Source organism: Protopterus annectens, chromosome 3.part0 (genome assembly GCF_019279795.1).
Source record: "Protopterus annectens isolate FY-2018-M chromosome 3.part0, PAN1.0, whole genome shotgun sequence".
Taxonomy (NCBI): Eukaryota; Metazoa; Chordata; order Ceratodontiformes; family Protopteridae; genus Protopterus; species Protopterus annectens.
The window spans coordinates 570,491,171-570,510,969 of record NC_056731.1 but is presented as its reverse complement, the minus strand read 5'-3'; positions in this window follow the sequence as shown (position 1 = coordinate 570,510,969).

Below are 19,799 nucleotides of genomic sequence, written 5' to 3'. Positions count from 1 at the left end.
GGACCATATAATTGAACTGTCCCTGATTACCAGGGATGTCCGTGATTACGAATCAGAATCCTACCAAAGTCTCAACTAAACCATTCTAGAACTAGTGATATTAAGAGGAAAGGTGGTGGAATACACGTAATGAATATTGACAACATGTAAGAGTCATAAACTGCATGCACTTCAGAAAATATGTATAAATTCATATGTGCTCTGTGTCCGTCAATGTGTCAGATTAATAGCACCAACCTTCTAAATGTGTCCCTGAGGTCGTTATGCAGTGTCCCTGATTCAGTGTTTATTCTTCCCCATTCATATGAGAGGTCTGATAGTGAGAGAAAGCGCATGTTCCGCCGACTACCTTAGAAGATTGATAGAATAAAAGGTTTGGGGTTACCACCTGTCCACCTTTGCGAGGGACACTCCCCTTTGGGCAGTTGTGTCCTACATAATAACTGTAATTAAGGCAAATGTCCTGTGATTTAGGGCAAAGACTACCTATATTGTCTGTAGTAGTAGCATAAAACAATTATGTTCCTCTGAAACACCAAAATGTTATAGTAACAGTATAAGCAACTATAATGCTACAAGAGTAACCTTTTATTTAGGCAAAACAGTGAAGTACACCCCTTTCTACTGGCTGTGGGTGTGTTGCTCTGCAAAGTCTGACATCTGTACATGCAGGTCCTATAGGGTTTCCACCTTTCCAAATGGCCAGAGTGGGACATATTCTGTAGAAATGTCAGACATTCCAGGACTAAACATACCTACAGCCATGCATTGTACAGGATTACACTTATCTGCATAAATAAAAGCTTAATCTAGTTGCATTTGAATTGCTTATGCTACTTCACATATATATAAGTGTCATATATAAAATAACTGTTGTATGCAATTATTAATGAAACGTAGAATATAATAATGTCCTGTAATCTGGACATGTGCTATGTCTTGATTATTTTCGCACTGTCCCTCGCAAAGTGGGACAGGTGGTAACCCTAAAGTCCTACCTTGGCCAATTGAGAAGGTGGCAAACCTATAACTGGTATGTGGTAGCATGACCCATCCGATGGATGTGGCTACCACAACCCAACTACTCGTTTGTAATGCAGGGTCTCGGTTCCCATGTATCAGCCAGATGGGAGCAGAGTGTATGCGGAACACACAACTATGACTAATTCACTGGACAGGCTGCTGATTTCATACAGTCGAACGCCATGCCGTCGCCTAATGGGCAGCCATTCCCGATACTGTAGTCAAGTAGTCCGATGTGATAGGCATTACAAGGTGGGAGCAGATTGTAAGAGAAACACACAATTATGAATGATTCACCAGACAGGCAGCTGATTCCGTACATTCAAATGCCATGCGGTCGCCTAATGGGCAGCCATTCCTGATACTGTAGTCAGGAGTGGCCTTTGGTCAACTGGTGCCCTAGGCAGAGGGCAAAATGGCACCCCCCCACCACACCACCCAGTGCCCCCATCCTGCTCTACCTACATGAAATAAATACTGGTAAAGTGCACCCACTAAAGCGATGCCCTAGGCGGCCGCATAGTTGACCTATACCTAAGGCCAGCTATGACTATAGTCATGTAGTCCAATGTGATAGGCATCACAAGGTATGCCTAAGAGGAACACACGAATATGAATGAATCTCCGGATAGGCCGCTGATTCTGTACAGATGAATGCCATGCCATTGCCTAATAGGCAGCCATTTCTGATACTGTATACATGAATTCCGGTGTAATAGGCATCACAAGGCTTGAGCACATTGTATGAGGTACACACAAATATTACTGTGTCACTGGACAGGCTGCAGATTCTGTACAGCTGGACGTAATGCTGTCACCTAATGGGTGGCCAATCCCGATAATGGAGTCATATAGTACGATATAATAGGCATCACAAGGTAATATTGTGGTCCTCGCTCACACCCAGGGGTGTGAGTGACAGATGCAAGCACCAATGCCAGTGCATTAGCAAGTGCGGGAACGAGCAGGTGTAAGCATGTTTGGCTACCAGTAAGTGAGTATTGCATTGGTTAAGCAATGTAGAGGCTAATCAAGTGTAAGAGGCTATAGCCAGAGGATATCATACAGCATGGTCATTCAACAGTATAGGAATGTATACCATCATGTAGAAGTACATGTGAGTGTTTATGTCCAGCATATAGGTACATGCATATATAGAGATGTATCAGGGACATGCCATGTGGCAACAAAGCATTACAAATGAATGAAACAGGAAACACCAGCGACTCCTGTATTATGTAGTGGTGTTGCTTTATGTGATCACAAGACTCCCTCAGACAGACAATAGTTGTACATTAGCCGTATGCATCACTCTGTGCATGTAATGTACATTAACACAACAGTACCTGTCCAATCATTATGTGTGAACAGTACTCCTGCAATGTGCTGTGTGCAACATCATCATCATGATAAAGGTAAATGGGGTAACCATAGAGGGACCAGTAGTGCTTTGTGTACAATGGGGTCATCCTCCTCACGTGTTCTTGAACCATGTAGGAGTGATGTACATACCAGGACCATGCGCCTGAGGGACATCGGTGAGGATAACAGTAGTATGTTATGATGCATATTACAAGGGTTTCAAGTGTCCAGTGGGCACGTGTATATAATGGTCAGCTATGTATAGGGCAGATGGTGTCCTAGGAGCCTAATGGCCTTATGTGTCCATAGGTGAGGGTCAGATGTTGGGGACGGAGTGTAGGTATGGCCGTGAAGGATAGGTAGGAGTACAGAAATGACAGCATACAGAGTTGGTATATGATACATGTGGGGGGATACACCCTGGATGGGGATGGGTCTTCGGCATTCAAAAGCCCATGGGAACAGTGGGACAGAGGTCTCCAGCCATTGGCAACTGCCACTGCACCTAAACAGCTGCAAAGGAGGCAGTGCTGGGGGCTGTCCTGGACAGGCAGCATCACCCTGTAAATGTGACACTCCACCCTTGAACTGGCTTATCTGGCTTCGTAACCCCTTAGGGAGCCACCTACAAAACATGTCCAGGACCACACAACAGCAGATATGTACCTGTCTGGTCCTGCTCCCAAGGGGGACATGCTCCATCCTCAGTGGTGGAGACACCAGAAGTTGGTGCAGAGCCAACAGAGGTTGATGTTAATGGCTGGGCCCCAGATGTGCTAGTGCCCAGTGCCATGGTCAGCTGAAGTGGGACAGGAGGATCTGCTGGGACCTACCAACCCATTCGGCCTATGGTGTTGCATTTTAAACCCACATATGGCTTAGTGATAGACAACAGCATACAGGATTACCTACGACAGTATGCATAGATATCACCAGCATCCCAACAGATTGTTTACATTTGCAGAGGGAGCACAACACATGCATATATACCGCATGGCAACTATACAATGTGTAGTAGATGTGTGACTGCAGCTATGAACAGTTGCCCATCATTGGCTCGTCACTGGGAATCCCACACAGTGTCAGTCATACCACTGTCTCATGTGACACATGTCCAGTCAGGGATGCTTTGGCAGTAACACATCCCTATCATCATGTACTGTCTGCAATCCCCACACCATGCTTTTGCTGTGCACAGAAGTGTGTTCAGTGTGTAACACAGGAAACAAATGGTTGTACACACTGACCTGTTCACAGATGGCCCTACAAATGGGGTTCCCACATGAACAGAGTACTGTCATGTCTGTATTTTAACATGCAGGATAACCATTACCACACACATGTTAAACAGGCAGTAGTCTCAATGCAGCATAGCTACACTTACATGCTGTAGTTGTGTGGCACATCACCCTCCTGATATTAGTCTATTTTCCACTGTTGAAAATGATTGAGGTACATCCAGATATCATCTGCGATGCCATGTCAGAACACCACATCCAGGTACCACTCACAGTGACTGTCATGGCCAGAAAATAACATGTTTCCCTAGATAGTGTACTGTGTTTATCATGCAGATGGCTATGGGAACACCATCACAGCTGTACCACATGCAATCAGCTAGAGGAGGACTGCAATAGGTGCAGAGGCCATCACCTGACCATTTCTATCTGTTACAATACACATGCTGCTGCTGTGCAGGTGTACACCTTCACATCCACAAGAGAGTGTGTGTGCAGGACAGGTAATGTACACCAGGGAAGGGCTTGGAGACTTCACCATAATCTGCCACATGCTGAATAGTACAGAGTCAAACCCCTGACTACTCATTACTATTACATGTGCATGACATTACTACATGTGCCACAGAGGCGGCATGTTGCAGTGCTGTAAGAACATGTGTGTAGGTGAGTGAGTGCCATCTGCAACAGATATAGCAGACATACATTAGGTGTGGCACACATGTCAGTCCATGTGAACGGATGCCCCTGTCACCACAACCACATTCTAATGGACACGCATTGACACCATTGCCAGGTTGGCAAATACACAATGTAACTACTTAGTTTGCCACACCGCAATAATGCACAGGATGGCATGCACCACAGGGGATATCTGGAGGTTCAATGGGCTAGGCCATGTGAAAGTGCTTGACAACTGTTGGTATGCCAACGAGGTTTATACTGGGAGGGACTGTGGTTGGGAGCATCACAACCCACATGCAGACACAGGATGCCAGTACTATCATGCAGGTATGCATTCCTCCATGGGTGTATAGTGTTTGGCTGTGCAAGATGGCTGTACAAGGCTGGGTGAGGGGTAATCCTTGCCATTGCATCACCCGACAATGGTGTGCAGTGCAGGGGTGTAGTGTCTGCAATGTCCCACACAGATGGGTACTGCAATATCTGGCCTGACATCCTGGTTACCAATGTGTAGGGCTAATGGTGGGTATACGAAATGTATGGAGTGTGAGCAGTATAAAGGTATTACTCAGTCATCAGGCAAACTGGGAGACACACATACACACACAACATACACACACACGGCAAGTGTGGGACTAGAATACCGACCTAATTACTTTATTATACTACAGCATTACGCAGTTAAAGAACACGCTACCGAGATTACTGGGACACAGCACTCCCAGAGATGAATTTGTAGATGGGTGACATCATCGGCCTTGCTAACGGACGGGATAAGAAATGTATGAAGTGTGAGCAGTATAAAGGTATTACTCAGTCCTCAGGGAAACCGGGAGACACACATACACATGACAAGTGCAGGACTAGAACAATGCCTAACTACTTTATTACACTACAGCATTATGCAGCTACAGAATGCGCTACCGAGATTACTGGGACACAGCATTCCCAGATATGTATTTGTAGATGGGTGACAACATCAGCTTTGCTAACGGTGGGTATAAGAAATGTATGGAGTGTCAGCAGTATAAAGGTCTTACTCAGTCCTCATGCAAACAGGAAGACATACACACACACACACACACACACACACACACACACACACACACACAGCAAGTGTGGGAGTAGAACACCGACCTAACTACTTTATTACACTACAGCATTACGCAGTTACAGAATACAGAATGTGCTACCAAAATTACTGGGACACAGCTCTTCCAGAGGTATATTTGTAGATGGGTGACATCATCGGCCTTGCTAACAGTGGGTATAAGAAATGTATGGAGTGTGGCCAGTCTAAAAGCAATTTAGAGTCCACCGGCAAACGGGGACAGACATACACCACACGCCAGTGTTGGGTACGGAACACCTGCCTATTTACACATTACTATTACAATACTACATATATATGAATCGCATCACACAGACTATGCATGTCAAGGCTGTCATTATGACTGCCTGTGAATGCGGACATCAACAGGGATGCTGGCAGTTATGATGTACATACCTGTGAACCTGCATGTTTAAAGTATGAATCCATCCTGACCTGGAGTATGGCCATCTGTGGAATGGACAACAACTACCACTATACAGGGTTACAATAGCCATGCTCATACAGAGAGGCACATAACCAACACAAGGTGTCACTGGGCATGCTCACACACTTAGTAGCACAGGGCGGTTTGGAATGCACTGTGTCCATCTACACAAGGATATACTGGGCATGCTCATACACAGTAGCACAGGGCTGTTCGGAATGCACCATGTGTCCATCTACACAAGGATATACTGGGCATGCTCATACACTTAGTAGCACAGGGCTGACTGGGATACACTCTGATGCTAAACACGGAGGGCCACAATGGCCATGCTATTACAGGTAGACGTAAAGAACACATTGTAATGGGCTCTGGTGTTGGTAGTTGTCATTGTTCATGGGAAAACTGCTCTACATATATTTGACACCTTTTTTTACAAATCAGCTGTCAGTCTGGGATGACATGGCTGACAGTAGGCAGGCCTTTGTTACATATCACATGCATCCATGATACAAGGGAATGTGGATATTACCCAAGTCGCATCTGCCCACACAGTGCCATTCCAAGGCAAATGTCCTAAACACAGGTAAACTCCCATACACCTACAGGACAACTGCATTGTTTTCTTATGCTAACTAGTGCTAGATGTGTAATGTCCATATTCACAGCTGGCCACTGTAGATCCAACAATGGGGAGTAGTGACATCAGTGCAGTGAGGAACACCTGGCTGATGTCTCTGTAGTGCACAATAGCACTACCACCATATACCTCAGAACCTAGCACTGCCACCATATACCACAGAACCAGACATGTGGGCCATAACACAGGTACGGACCGCTCCAGGTGGTGTATGCACATACATAAAGGCTACTCACATGTACTGACCGGTCCCCCCATGAAAGGCCTCACAAATGAGCCATGTGCAGGACACAGTGTCACATGCTGCATTCTAGGATGTAAACTGCAGACACCACCATGCCCTCGGACCACCACCATGCAACCATACATGTTGTATGACAGACGAGTATGCCACCATGTGACCCTTGGCCTGTGTACTGTACTAAGCTCTACATCAACTGTAGACAGTACACATGTGCTGACACAGTTGCATCATGTGTTATGCAATGCAATGATACTACTGTCTGTGACCAGGTCAGCTATACACATACCAAGGGCCCTCAGTACTGTCCACCATTAGCAGATGTCTGTTGCTATTCACCAGTACACACCCTCATGTATGGATATGACATACATGTACCTGCCCTAGGTATGTGCATGTCACACATACAACATACCTGTAAATAGCATAGCTGTTGTAGTCCTTTGTGCAAACAGGTGGCTACAGCCATTACACACATGCACATGGAATGTAGGTCCATGGCTGCTGAATGCTAACAGTACATAAGGTGTGATATCAATGTCGACAGGTAATATCCCCTCTGTACTGGTCACCCATCATATCATACAACAGTCCATGTGTCATATATGTTATTACAAATATACACCAATTGCAATGCCTGCAAACATGACCAAATGTCAGGATTGTAGGACCTACACACCTGTACACGTAGTGTTGTGCATTCAGATAACATGCATGTGCAGTTGCTAATGTATGCAGGTGGCGTGTATCCTAGTACATCATGCAGCTGCAATGCAGTCTCAACATTGCCAGCTGTATATGGTGATATGCTGAATGTACAGAAAGATGTACCACAGGTATGAACAGATGTGTTGAAATAACTAAATGGTGGGGCATCTTTGCAGATGGTTGTTTGCTGTGGACAGCTCACAGGTGTGTCACAAGTGGTCCTACAATACCCTGTGTAACCAGTAAGCAATGATTTTGTTAATTGAAGGACATAACACACAACTTAGACAGCGGTCAGGGTGATAGCAAAGGTAAATCATTTGACACTTGTTAATAGATATGATGTCCCTAGTGCATATATCAGCATTGTTGGCACAGGACACGTCAGTACAGTTTGTAATGCGTGCAGTACTGCTGTACATCTGACATACATAACATGAGCTAGGCAGGTCTGAGATTCACAGTACTGGCATGTGTGGTTGCATGTGTGTCCATATTTGTCACGTATTGGGGGAATACATCTCAATTGTTACTCACTCACCTGTACACTAGTGTACACATCTGTACAGACTGCAATGTGTAAAGCAGGACATAGGCAGGGGCGTGTATCTCACACATGTGAGGTATCTGTATGTGCATGACATAGGTGTATTAATTACTGAATGCCACAGTGTGTGTATGTAGGGCTGACTAGTTCCTGGGGTGAGGATGTATGTTACCATACTGAACTGATAGGACCATTCCCACCATCCAGGCGATGCATTCAACTATCCATGTTGATGTCCCCGATCTTAGACTGTACTGACTACCTGTGCATGTATTCTCTGTGGTGTGTCACATAGGTGCACAATACTGTAATGATGATTTGCACATAGGCAGGGGGTCCTCATCCCACCAGTAACAACTGTGTGCGAGTGTGTTACTGTGTAGGTGAAGCCGTGTGTGTGTGTGTGTGTGTGTGTGTGTGTGTGTGTGTGTGTGTGTGTTACAGTGTCACTGAATACATGTGTGTCAATACCTGAGTGTGTGGGTGCAGTTGTGTGTTGGCATCCTATCATGGGAATGTGTATTACTGATTGTCATTGAGGCATCACACTTCCCACTGGCCTCTACCCTTGTAATCAGCTAGACCACTCTCTTACCTCACCACTCCATGTAACTGTACCTGTGATGTCACCCTTTATGGATGTCACATCTGTGGCCACAGTAGCTTAATACACAGCTATCATGCTCTTGGAATGGTAGACGTGTTTGTAACATGGGACATTCTCACTGGTATGTGGCAGCTACATGGTGCATGCTGGTATATTCATAAATACCTGTGAGTAGTCCACATTGACATATGGGACACTTAACTGCAAACACTGACATCAACCGGCACGTGCAATTAGACCTGAAAAAGGACAGCAGAACAACATGACCAACATGCATTTACTGTTGTTACACAAGACACATACTGTTAACAGTATTGTACACCTGTACTACATGGTATATCTGCTGACTGTCAACAGTCCTCAACATTTGTAAACTACACATATCATCCTAGTCTGTTCACCCTGTGGATCAGACCATATGAGCATGTCCCTGCACAGATGGTGTGGATGTCAGGGATGTGGCACAGGCATCATCATATGCACAGGGTGTTAATGTTTGCCGGAGGCCTAGGCTGCACTGTTGTTACACAAGATACATACTGTTAACGATATTGTACACCTGTACTACATGGTATATCTGCTCACTGTCAACAGTCGTCAACATTTGTAAACTACACATATGATCCTAGTCTGTTCACCGTGCGCATCAGACCATATGAGCATGTCCTTGCACAGATGGTGTGGATGTCAGGGATGCAGCACAGGCATCATCATATGCACAGGGTGTTAATGTTTGCCAGAGGCCTAGGCTGCACCATTGGATGACATCATGTGTGTGGGTTTGGGCCTTAGATCTAATTGGGCGTGTGTGGATGTTATGCATGTGTGTGTTGCGGTGCTCTACATATGTGTCCAGTGTGTGTGTGTGTGTGTGCACACAGTTCTCCCATGTGTCTGGCCTACACAGGGTATTATTGACAGCTGCAGACTGCACAGGTGAGGTTTTACAGTTCACGGTGTCCGGCCATGGACATGAGACCTGTGCCTGCCAGGGGTTGCATGGGCACTACCAGACAGAGGTGCAGCTTGGGTGCTGTCTGATGTCACTAGTCCACTGGATCCATGTCCCTGTTGGAACTGTCCCAGGCCACGTGCACGTGGCCTGTTGTGTCGTGGTGTGGACATCACAGCACCAGATGCATTGCTGCTGCTACTGTCGCTATGGAAGCAGGCATGTGAGGTAGCTTATACACATAGACCTGACACAGGTGTTGTAGCAGGCCTACGTCCATGTGCTCAATGCTTCACTCCTACCAGTTGTTCCAAAACAGGCAGCTCACGCATGAAGATTGTCATGCCATGGTCAAGGACTCCAACCATGTCACCCAACTGTCTATCCAAAGAATCAGCAATCGTCTGTTGAGCATTTACCATTGCATGGATGCTGTTGTTTAAAGAACGGACAACAGCCCTCTGTAGCCTCTGATCTGCTCTGCTGCACTGTTCAGCACATGTATGTACCTCCATTACAGCCTGAAACATGCGTCTGGTGACACCAGCTGCTGTGCTTTGTCATGCAGGAGCATGTTGGCCAGAGGTCCTCCTACGAGCAGCACTGGCCACGTGCCAAGAGTAGTTTGGCTAACACCATGGTGTGCAGGCACACCTTCCATAGCCCCCACACTTTCCTGTTCCAAGCTACCATGTGCTAACTGTCCTTCCTCTATGGTCACTGGTGATGGGGTATGTGCAGGTATGGGATCTGTGTGTGGGGATGAGGTGGATATAGATGGAATGCCAAGCAATGGTACAGTTTCAGCCCCTGACAACTCTGCCTGTGACCCAATCATATGTTCATCATCACTGCTAGAGTCTGTGGAGACACTAACATCTGATGTACCGCAGGAGGGCAATGCACCTACATCACCTGTGAGGGCAGACAAGAACTGTACATTACAATCTATACAATAGACACACACACGCACACACACACACACACACACACACACACACACACACACACACACACACGCGCATGTGATATGACAGAAGACATGCAACATGCATGTGATACGGCAGACGGTATGCAGCGCAGACAATAATAGTGGTAGTTATCATACATCCCTAGGTTGCACACAACAGCATGTATGTGTGATAGCAGATGGCATGCAATTTACACAATCATAGTAGTGGTTAGCATACATCCCTGTGTTACACCATGTGGACCAGCACAAGTTAACAGTACACCTGCCTGATGTGTATCATATGACCTTGATAATTACATGCAGTATGACATGTGATCTGCTGATGTGTGCAATGGCATGCATACATGTTTAACACAATGGTGTCCTGTCAGATATACAGTGGGGCAATAGTGTACCAATTCAGTGTTGTCTGTCCACCCTACAGATATACTGTAAATTTAGCTGATGTGCATGGCCATTGCAGGGAATCATGAGGAGTCTCTAGTGCTATACAGTGTGAGTTACAGACAGGGTTCATAGCCATGAATGTGTTCAGATACAATACATATATACAGTGGAATGTGACCCACGTCACTGAGGTGTATACATGCTAAACCATGACGTGGAAGTTGTGACATAGGTCACTGATGGGTATAAGGATGACACCCCTGCACATCTGCAACCATATTGCTGCAGCCTGGCAACTATGGGCAGACATGGCGAACACGTCGGTACAACATGTCCCACATGACATCTGTGTATCACACACACACACATGAGGAGCTAGTATGGAATTTATGTCCATCACCAGCAACGGGAATGCACTGTAGATGTGGCCTGATGTGGCTACTGTACAGGTGACTGCTGTCATGTTGCAACACCCTCAAGATTTTCAACACATCCTATGTGGTGGATTGATGTTACGCCTACACAAGATGTGCACAGGCCTGTAGGATGTCTAGTGTTCCACATCTACATTATGACCATTATACAAAGGCCATGGCCAAACCATGTGTAGCCATTGTACGACAGGGTGTACACACAAGCACAACACTTCTACTGTGTGTGTTGTTCCATGTCTCTGGCCATCCTCCATGGCCATGTGTGTACATGTGTTGACCAAATTATAGTGATGGGCATCGATTTCACATGTTTGTGTTGTGCCATATGACATATATGCTCCACTGACAACAGGGTTATGCAGATAAAGGGTGATATGTGGGATATGTTTTCAGGTTAGGTAGGCAATGTAGCAGCCAGGCCAATAGATGTCATGGACATGTCAAGATAACACATCACATTGTGTGACATTCATAGCAGGGCTATGATCCACACCGGTGAAACCTGTGTGCTGGCCATACTCCAGCCCACTGTGTAGTACTGTTTGTATTCACCATATGTGTAGCTCAGATCTGTTGTACATTCCTCAAGAGAACAGCACCTCCACCATTGTATGCACAGCTGTCAACTCATCTGGCAATAAAGTTTGTGAGGATTCATGTCGGTGAGATGATTCACATAGTTTGCAAGTGTGGCACATGGATAGTCATTGTGATGCATTGCAAGTCCGACCTGCATATTGTGACAGGACCATACATTATGTGTACATGTTGTGAATGGCCACATGGCAGATAGATTTGTGCTTTATGGTTCCTGATAAATAATAACACTTTCACCTGCAATGGACTGCTGTCGCCGCTGAACACCAGAGGTAGCTAAATAGGAGTAACACAGCAGTATGAGCATAATCCACCCCTGTATAAAGGCTACGGGGAGCAATGTGCATAACACATACACCAGTACATTAGACTATACTATGGTGTATGCACATGTGTGCATTCACAGAGTAGCATACTATAGTATGCGGCATGTGTGTATACATGCCTTGCATATGATGTTGCATTACATATTGTACAGTGACACATGCAGCTATATGGAATATAGTTGTTATAGGTGCAGTACTGACTTACCAGGCAACTCCAGGCTCAGTGGTTGAGAGACATCCACCTCCACAATATCAGCTAAGGCTTGTGGATGTGGTTCTGCAGGTGTCCCCAGGTTGTCCAGTAGCTCTTCGGTATGTGTAAGTGTTGGCTGGGTTGGTGGTCCACCACCTGTTGCACCTTGTTGCATGGCGATTGCATTCACACACTGTTTCGCCAATCTAATGAGGTCTGTACAGTGTCTGCTCACCTGCTGGTATGTGCGGTTGTGGCCACCCACATCATTAACCCTCCTGTGATTCAATCCTTTTCGGTTTGTGTTTCAATGTTCTTTGTAATGTTCCGCTGGTATATATGGATGGTTTGAATGTGTGTTAACACATCCTTTTCTAGTTACATATTGGTAATATGTGGTATCCTGTCCACCAATTGCTGTTCCAAAGTACTTAATTGGATGCACATCAGCTGTGCAGCTATTCCATTAGCCGATACCATGGCAACAGTGGTGTATAAGTGAGTACTCCTTTTGGGCATTGTCTGTTTGCCTTACTTTCGAGGGAGACGGCCTAGATGTGTTATTGTGATATATTTCAACAGCTATATGGAGATACACAGAGATATATTAGCTTCATGACTCCCGTGGACTGTGTGTAATGGCTAGACGATTTAGTTCTACATATGAGTATAGCTGTTATATTTTGGAACAGTGCTACTTATGCAGGGTTTGTTTGTACCTGACACTTCTGCAGATGTTTAAGTCTGGCAAGGATGTTTGGCCAGCTCAAGGCCATATGGCTATGCATGAACTGTTATGTGGTGTACAGTGTGCTCACCAGACATCCTTGATTTGGTGTACAAGTGTAGCATACTGTGCTGTTACTCACTAATTGCTAACACATCCCAGTGTACGCACAACCCTCTGAAACGGGATTAGTGCAAACAAACCCTCATTGTATAACAGCTGCTATTTCACATACGGCCATGTTAGTGTGCGATTGTGGCCACCCACGTCATTAACCCTCCTATGAAGTTCCATCCACAGGGCATCCCGCTGCTGTGCATCCTGTGGCACATGGCTGAACAGGATGTCGTGATTATTGAGTAGGTATGGGATGAGGGCCTCATCCTCCAAGCGTGTAAAAGGGGGAAGCCTTGCACGTGGCATACCTGGAAGACATAATGATGGAGACAGGTCACAGTACCTCAGAAGCATACAGAGCTACAGCTGAGCATACATGTGCATCGCTTTAATTAAGTTTAAATAGTTGTATTTGCAAACCTACATGACACTGACATGTTTGTGTCACACACATGTGACACTCAATGTTGAGTGGATATTATCACCACATATGTGTGTGTGTGTGTGTGTGTGTGTGTGTGTGTGTGTGTGTGTGTGTGTGTGTGTGTGTGTGTGTGTGTGTGTGTCACCTGATTACATTGCTCATACTCCATGTGGTTGCTGTCTTGATGTGGGCATGTCTGTTTGCATGTACTGGTGTTCCTACCTACCTATCAGCACTTGGCTGGATGTGTCCACATTAATGCAGTCGACCTTGATGCAGTGTATATGTCACATATAAGGACTTACACTGTCTTAACAGACATGACCTGTGACCCTGCAGACATGCTCACATAAGGTTTTACATGTATGTGCTCTGCCATATACATCTACATGGCACTGTACAGCGATTCAACATCCTGCCCATTATCACCTGTGTTGCACATGTGATACACATGGGACACTGGCTAGTCAGATGGTATTTGCAGGCATGGATATCAACTATGGCATGTACAGTCAAAGTCAACTAGTGGGCTATATGCCATGGGCCATGTATGCATCTAGGATGAAAGGTTACCTGGCCGTAGCCAACAGGCAGGTCTGTGGGGCCAGGTGGAGCAGGTCCACATTACTGATCCACAGGGTTAATGATACATATACCATGCGTTACCATGTGGTCATAACACCATGTCTGAGAGGGGAGTGATGTGTAGCTTTGACAGACAGGAATGCATAGTATGGCAGGACTATGTCAAGTGTATGGGAGAAGGATCTGTCCAGCATGTGGTAGGTGGATGTCCATGAAGTATGTGTTCGAGATCAGGATGAGTATGTGCAGCATGTCCAACATCACTGGGTTGGACATGGATTTATTCAGGGTATGCATCATGCTACATAGTGGAGATGGGGAATGGGAAGGCTGGTGTAGGCCATCTGCACATGGCCAATACCCCTTAAAGCAAATATGTGATCTGATATGGGTCACTTGAGTGGTCTGTATGGCTGGACAATGATCTCTATATTCATGAATGGCACCCTATTATTATTAGGGTTGACACATATGACTCCCTGACAGATGTGGTGATGTAGCTATCACAGGAAAGACAACTGCCCAGCTGCATCCCTCACACACACGTGTCCATTATGATGACTGCTGCCTAGGTGGTAGTTCATGGGTACAGGGTTATTAACATAGGGTTGACAATGCGATTCAGCTATTGCTCCAAGGTCGTAGTCATTCACATACTTCAATAGGCAGATACCTTCTGTTTGTCTGTGAGGTATGGACTACAATGAGGGGGAATAGAATTCATTAACCCTGACATACTGTAGCTGCCACTGGTGTGATGATCATGTATTATTCAGACACCTTCTGTAGTGTTATTTCTGCCAGCAGTCCTGTTGCAAAATGCTCCTGTGACATAGGAATGTACATCTAGTATACCGAGTGTAGGTGGTACACAGTATGGGTGATGATGTCCTATGACCTGGCAATATTATGATATGCAGTGTGACATCAACCATACTGTCATCTACATCTGTACTGCTGACATCACTTAAGTTATCAAGGTTCATGGCCTTCCAGACCAGACTCAGCAGGGTAGTAGTGCAGTACTTCCCATTATCAGTGGTATCGCCCCCTTTGTGGGTTGTTATACCTGTTGGTGTGCACCATTCAGTATGTACACAACCTGACATGGAACTATGTTTTACATCATGTGTATGTGGAGAGCATCTTGTTTTGCCATATGTGTATGATACAACTTGTGATGTGGGCAGGTCCCATGCAGACTGAGTGCAGCTTGTACCTGCATAGTTGAGGGTACAGGGGCTATATGGTGTACATGGATATATGCTTGTGTACCTGTTGGGGGGAGGGGGCCGTGTTTTTATATTATCAAATTATTCATGCTAAGCACTTGTTCAGGACTTGTAAACAGTACATAAGCTAATAATTACTATAGCGCTCAATCTTCCACATCACCTACAGGTAAGGGTGAACAGGTTTTGTACATACATTCTCACTTGCGTAGAGTAATGCAGCTCTTGTACTCACTTTCCTTACTTAACTAGGTGAATGTAGTTCTATATTCAGGCATGTCCAAGAGTCAACTGCCAGTGTTCTCACCTGTCTATCTGATGAATCTGGACATCTTGAGGCAATGTACACATTGCCTCATGTACACAGACAAGTCTCTCTGCCTATCACCCAACACTACAACCTGTGAGAGATGCACTCATCTAGCCAAACTGGAGGTAAAAGTCTCTCCAACCAAACCTGACCCTGACTGTCATGTGGAGAAGGTAAACAGTCGCACAACACCACACTCATCACATAAGCCTCACTGTATCTACCCCACCATTAACTGGGAAAGCTACTCGTGTACCAACACATTAGCTCAATGGTTTCTGGAATTCATAAACACCAATGCCCTGACTCAACATATCCACACACCCACCAGGGGCAACAATATCCTAGACCTAGTCATTAACAACATGAGTGACTGGTGCTCCACATGTGAAGCCAACTCCTCATTGGTCCAATCAGACCATGTGCTGAACACCGTTGATATCCACATCCCGCACCTACCCCCCATTAAGGGAACCACAGTATAATAAGTCTACAAGGCCAACTACATGCTTCTTAAGGCAGACATGGTGGACATCATGACACCCATGCAGATGGACAGTACTGTTACAACTGCTGAATCCTACACAAATGCACTCTATAAGCACTTACAGGAGTGCATGGCTTGTGCTATCCCAAACAGAACAAGGATGCTGTACTCCTAATTAACTAAACCAATCTGGTGGTCCCTTGCCATAAACATATTGTACTACAGGAGGAAGACACTGTTTCAAACAAGAGTACAATACCATGCATGGAGGAGATCCCTGGCCAGCCTCAGTAAGAAGGTGAGATCCCTTATAAGATCCTCCAAAGCTATCTATGAAAACTATAACACAACGAATACCAACAACAACCACAAAGCCTTAATGTCAACAACCAGATTTGCTCTGAGTTACAGCACAAAGGCATGAACATTACAGAAACAATTGATGCTGGCAACATCCTGGCAGATCCCTCTCAAAGCTGCGCACTCTAAAGGCAATATCACAGCACCCATGGGACTGGCCAACATCCCAGGCTGCGTTTTACTTGAACTTCGGATCGTACTGTCTCCTCACCTATGCACCATGTTCAATAATAGCCTCACATCGGGCATAGTGCCCCCTGAATGGTGCACAGCAACAGTTATACCACTCCACAAAGGTGGCACCACAATGGACCATGGGACCTATTTCCCCATAGGTCTGACTAGCCTGGTCTGCAAGGCTATAGTGCACATCATGGATCACTGTCACAGAGACATTGGGTACCTCCCAACCTTTGAACCCTCCCTGTTTGGCATTGTTAAGGCCAGACCATGCCTCCTAAACCTGGTGGGCTTCTTAGAGACAGTTACCAAGGCATTAGAGTAGGGTAAGGGAGTCCACACAGCCTACCTAGATCTCTCATAGGCTTTCAACACCATTCTTCCTTATGGTATTATCAACATACCCATCCACCTGAGCATTAACCCCTATGTCATGTGATGGTTTGCAAAGTGGCTCACGGACAAAACACACACAGTGTGAGTTGCATACCCTAGGTCCGACTGTATACCAGTTACAACTGCTGTCTCCTAGGGCTCAGTCCTAGGACCCCTCATGTTTGGTATATATGTCTCTGAAGTACAGACAAGCACAGGAGGGCTTTGGCTGAAAAGGTTTGCAGACGACTGCAAACTAGGGGACATAATTGTTTCCCCAGCTGTTACAGACACCCTCTGGAAGGGTCGCACTGAGATGGATACCTGGTGTTAATATCATGGCGTCAAGCTGAATGCCTAAAAGTGCATAGTCATCACCTTTGGATATAACTAATTATCTGCGGACTACCACATAGGTGCTAGTCCCCTACATACAAAAATGCTTATATGAGATCCGGAAACACCAGCAGATAGCAATCTCTCCTTCGATACCCATAATGACAAGGTGGTTAGAATATCCTTCTACATGGCCCCCCTAATCTCTAATGGGTATGCATCCAGATCAGCGGGGCCATTGTGACACTACACATGTCATATCAGACCCATTAAAGGATACAACACCCCATTTGGGATATACTTTACAAGACAACTGCAACAGCTTGGAAGACCACACCAGTACCACATCAAGAGGATTACTGACCTCAAACAGATGACATATGCAGCCCAACCTATGAAACTCCAGCTGTACTCGGTTACATATCGCATACTCACAGGTGGTCTCTGCTTGACATACAAGGCCCATGTCCAACCCTGTATTGCTGGATATGCTCCACCTAAACAGAAGTCCCTGAGAGCCACATGCTCTAGGGATATACATCTAACCACAATGATGAGTAGGACGTGCTGAATGGATAGATTCCTGACCCAGACACTCCCTGTGCTTTGGAACATGATTCCAATGTACATCAGGCAGGGTCCCTCATGAGCACTCTTCAAGGGAAACCTTGACATGTGGATGGAAGACAGACATGTACCCGGGGATCACTGTAGTGGCTCTGCTGGACAGAGGCACAGGGAACTATTGACTCTGCTGTTCAGAGGTAGAGGGAACCAACCTATGGAGGTGGCGAAAGACAACACATGCTAGCTAGGCTTACAGATACCCTTGGTAAGACAGCCTAGTACCTACCTTTGCACATATTACATGTCTTATGTGCATGGATAGTTAAATAGCTCTTCCATTTTACTTTGCTATCATGCTGATAAACAGTCGTTCACTAAAATACATATGTATCCTGTTATTGTGCATTGTAAATGCCAATTGACATAACTAATGTTTGCCTACCATTACAGTAATGTTATGTAGCTTGTAATACATATCTGCCTACAATACTGTACATTACACAGTTACTGGCACAATATCCCACAATGCAAAACATACTTGCACAGTGGCCCTACCTTCCACATGTTATTCTCTGTATTGCACCCATGCATATGGCTACAGTTACAATATATCAACATATACTATCCCCTGTTATAGCACATACTTGTTGGACCAACCCTGCCACTGATGTCGGCTGGTGAGGAGCATTTGTGTTCAAAGCCCTTATATAGCATCCCTCATGGTGTATGTGGTGTTTGCCTTGTGACCTACAGCAGTACACACAAATACTACAAGCTTTACTATGCTCAACAATACATCACTACAAGATAACTGTTTCCACTATATGGATTGCGTGCACTTTAAATACTACAGAATAGTACTACATACACAGACATACTGACTGTTCTACATACCTTATTAGTAAACCGACGTATCATTAACAGTTGATTCAATCCTTTTTGGTTTGTATTTCAATGTTCTTTGTAATGTTCCGCTGGTATATACGGATGGTTTGAATGTGTGATAACACATCCTTTTCTAGTTACATATCGGTAATATGTGGTATCCTGTCCACCAATTGCTGTTCCAAAGTAGTTAACTGGATGCACATCAGCTGTGCAGCAATTCCATTAGCCGATACCATGGCTACAGTGGTGTATAAGTGAGTACTCCATTTGGGCATTGTCCATTTGCCTTACTTTCGAGGGAGATGGCCTAGATGTGTTATTGTGATATATTTCAACAGCTATATGGAGACACACAGAGATATATTAGCTTCATGACTCCCATGGACTGTTTGTAATGGCTAGACAATTTAGTTCTACATGTGAGTATAGCTGTTATATTTCGGAACAGTGCCACTTATGCAGGGTTTGTTTGTACCTGATACTTCTGCAGATGTTTAAGACTGGCAAGGATGTTTGGCCAGCTCAAGGCCATATGGCTATGTATGAACTGTTATGTGGTGTACAGTGTGCTCACCAGACATCCTTGATTTGGTGTACAAGTGTAGCATACTGTGCTGTTACTCACTAATTGCTAACACATCCCAGTGTACGCACAACCCTCTGAAATGGGATTAGTGCAAACAAACCCTATTACATCAGCAGCTGTTCCATTGTATAACAGCCGCTATTTCACATAGGGCCATGTTAGTGTGCCTCTGACA